Source organism: Citrus clementina, unplaced genomic scaffold (genome assembly GCF_000493195.1).
Source record: "Citrus clementina cultivar Clemenules unplaced genomic scaffold, Citrus_clementina_v1.0 scaffold_7, whole genome shotgun sequence".
Classification (NCBI taxonomy): domain Eukaryota; kingdom Viridiplantae; phylum Streptophyta; class Magnoliopsida; order Sapindales; family Rutaceae; genus Citrus; species Citrus x clementina.
This window is the reverse complement of record NW_006262075.1, coordinates 11,207,948-11,212,120: the sequence shown is the minus strand read 5'-3', so window position 1 is coordinate 11,212,120 and position 4,173 is coordinate 11,207,948. Positions and strand designations below refer to the sequence as shown.

Genomic DNA, 4,173 nt, shown 5'->3' with positions numbered 1-4,173 from the left:
GTGCTAATAGTCTTACTCTAAAAATTAAGATTCGTAGCTGCTCTAAATTCATCATGGATCTATATTTTCCACTCCATATCTAGATCCAAAACAAAAAATAAAGATCTATATCTGCTCTAAATCCAAAAAGAAAAATTAAAATCCAAATCTGCTCTAGATCCATCATGAATTTTAAATTTCAATAATAAGAGATCAATAATTTTTTAAAAAGAAAATTTAAGACTAAAATGCATTGGTAACAATTAAATTATATAATTTGTATAAAAAAAATATAATAAGTGTTGTAACTTCTACTTTTACACTAAAATAAACAAATAAGAAAGATAATAAAATAGCTATCAAAAGTAATTGTCGGAATAAGATCATTATAATATTCTAATGTCTCCTTTACCATTCTGATATTCACGGCACACCATCATCATTCCTATATCATTAAATAATAACATATAAGTTAAAAATAATTTATTATATTCAGTGCTTTATTATTTTTATTATGTTCATATTATATTTAACTAAATATATAATTAACATAATTATTTTATAGTTGATAGCCACCACTGATTAGTGATTATACAAAATAAATACGATTATGAGAAAATGATAGAAAAAAAAAACTCAAGTCTATAGATTTTCCTAGCAATTAAAGGATTGATCCAAGCATTCAAATGAAGTGGAGAAGCGGGAGTAGACTAAAGAGAAAAAAAATAGACTAAATATTGAGTGAAAAACTAAAAAAAAAAAATTAGGGTAGGCTATCCTAATTTTATTTTACACTTGATAAATTTTTGTCTTATTATCATTTAAATACCTTTAAGTTTTAAGATTCTTAAATATATGCTAATGGATAAATTTTATCATCATTTATAAATTTTATTATCATTTATAATTACATAATTGTTAAGAAATTTTTAAAATAAAATTACATTAAATGGTGAGTGGATATGGATCTGGATCTAAATATTAAGATAAATCCGAACTTGCTCCAGATCCGCCTTAGATCCACGTATCGATAACCAAATCCGATCCAAATCCATTTTAATCCGACCCAAATCCGATCCGATTGGATTTGGATCACTTGGATCTTGGGTAAGATTTGATCCATTGCCATCCTTACCTCCATTTCAAAAATGGTCACACAAATCTTTTTTTTTTTACTATTATATCCTTTAATTATAGTCAAAATAAATATAAATGTAATACTAAAATAGAAATAACATATAATATATAATAAATAAAATACAAAAAATATTATAATAAATTTACAGATAATAATTCTCAAGTGTAGATGGTAAAATGCAGATTTCATGCTTATTCAAGTTAACAACATATGATGTTATAATTAATTGAACAAAAACACTTTAACATCATATGGTGTTAACACGAAGCCACATGATATCTGAATTTTAGTGTCTATACTTGAGAAGCTCACATATATAATAATTCTCAAGTTCAAATGCAAATTTCTTGCATATTTGCTATACACCATATGACGTTATATCTAATTGAAGAGAAGCACGTTAAAGCTATATGGTATAATAGCGAATCTGCATTTTGGCATGAATAAAAGGAAGGGTTTATATGTGTGTGTGTCGGTGTGCGCGTGCGTACGGATGTTTACATCTATTAAAATGCAAATTCATTGTATGCACCATATAATGTGTATGGTAAATCTACACTTTAAAAGATTCAGGCATCTGCACTTGATAGTGATTATATATATATAGGGATCGAGAGCCTCCTTTTTTGACATAATATGATATACACAAAATCTTAACCTTTCAACACCAACCAAATAAGTGGATGAAATTAAATGATGAATTTTATTTTTATTGATATCAAAATTAAAAATTGATAACATTTTCCCCTTTCTCTCCATAATATATATGATTTTGATTATCTCTATTTTTCACTTGCAGTAAATAACTCTCTTTTGTGACTAGGAGTATCCTTAAAGATTGAATCTATCCATTTTTTTTTAATTATTAACGTTCTTGTATAATTCCCATACGATCTTTGCACCCGCACTTAAAAAATAATAGGCTCCATTTAGTTATTAACTAATTTTCCTTTTTCTCCCCATAATTTATATGATTTTGATTCCCTCTGTTTTTCACTTGCAGTAAATAACTCTCCTTAGCGATTAGGAGTATCCTTAAAGATTGAAACCCTCCATTTATTTTAATTATTTATCATTCTTGCATAATTCACATACAAGCTTCGCACTGACACTTGACGATACCTCTTTTACTTAAGTTCTCTTGATCTTGCACATCCCTTTCTTCATTTTCTTATACAGCCACGTGTTTTTTTTTTAATTCCTTTCGGAAAATACTTTCCTTAGTGGACACACAAATTGCCTGCTATTTACTTCGTTTGACACCCATCTTGTTTTAGATGAAGTTCAAGTTTGAATCCAAAATCATTCTTGTCAACTATAATTTGGATAAAATTGTGATGTAACTGTGGTACCGTGACACAGTTACACATAACCGTTGGATTTTCACTTATTTAAGTGGACCCTACTCATTTGAGTGGATCCAACAACTGGTGCAACCGTGACACGATACCACAGTTGCACTGTAGCCTGACCCCTATAATTTTGAGCTTCTTCTATTGTATCAAAAGTCACTTACACTATTGATGTTTTAAAATTATCAACATGCATGATTTTTCGAGCCACTTGTACCATCATTCATCTCTTAAATTGTTTCAACCACTTTGACAAAATCTTATAATTTAGAAGTCATAATCCAATTGATTATAAACATCAGAAAGAAACTTTATTTGTCAATCAATGTTTAATTAAAATACTAAATGTATGTTTAGTGTTGATTATATACATTACAAATATATTTCTTTGATATTAGAAGTTGAAACGAACATCTTTAATCAATTATCTACTATTGTCTACACTTGATTTTAATCATTTTAATCAAAGAGTTATTTAAAGCAAGTGACAGATAGAAAGAATCAAAATAAGTTCAAATATGGAGTGAAATTAAGAGGAAAAAGAATGAAAAAGTATTTAATAATATATTCAGAGACCCATTAATTTTTAGTTTGTTATTAATAAAAATAAAAGTTAACATTAAATTTGATCCATTGATTGAATTAATATTGAAAGGCTTAAATTTTGTGTATCTCATCTAGCAATGAATCCTAGACCTTCCTAAGATTTGAGAAAGTTGATTAGTCAAATAGTCTATGTATTATTACACTATGCGTGACAGCTTATTTGAGAACAATTCAGTTAATCTAATGATAAAATTTAGTAATGTATTTTTAAATTTTGGAAAAATGCAGCTTTCCAAACACCTACTTAATTGCTTATTCATTGAGCAGAGTTGAAAGATAATTTTGGAAAATACAACGGATACAATAACGATCAACTAATGCGGCGACATAATGTAACCCCATCACCAATAGAGAGTTGGCAAATCTCGATCCGTGGATCAACAGCGAGAGCCTTGTTCAATTCCAACACAAAGTCCCTGTGATATCTGATTCTCTCATCCATTTTTGCGTCAGGTGGTGCAGCTACAGATCCATACCACAGCGTGTTGTCGTAGCCAATCACTCCCCCAACCTTCACAAGTTCAATAATCCTCTTGTGGTAGTTAATGTAGTTATTCTTATCAGCATCAACAAAGATAAAGTCAAATGTCCCATGATATTTTTCCTGTGAAATTCAAACATTAATTTTGAGCTATACAAATCAATTACAGCTCTAATCTTCTATATACTAAACAATCTTATACGAGGAATTTGTGCTTACGTCTTGGATCATTTGATCGAGAAGAGGGAGAGCTGGGCCCTCTCTGAAGTCAATCTTGTGAGCAATACCAGCCTTTTCAATTATGGGGAGACCGAGTTCGTAGTATTCTCTATTGATGTCCATGGCCAATATCTGTAACAATATTCAATATTAAGACCAGTTTAATTAGTATAAATATTGAAGCCAGGGTCTGATTCTAATGGGGAAGAGCTATCTTTCGAAGGCTCGAGTCCCAAGTTCAATAAATGCGTGGGTTAATTTAAAAAAAAAAAAAGATTTGTATTCATCCACTGTACCTTGCCGTCGTCGGGAATAGCAAGGGCAGTTACGAGGAGAGAGTAACCAGTATAAACACCCAATTCCCATGGTATTCTTGGCGTTGATAAGCTTGAGTAGCA

General features: G+C 29.7%; 1 pseudogene; it reads right to left on the bottom strand.

Annotated features, from left to right (window-relative positions):
- Positions 1-3,285: 3,285 nt before the first annotated feature.
- LOC18037805 overlaps positions 3,286-4,173 on the bottom strand; it is a 1,505-nt pseudogene continuing 617 nt past the window's right edge.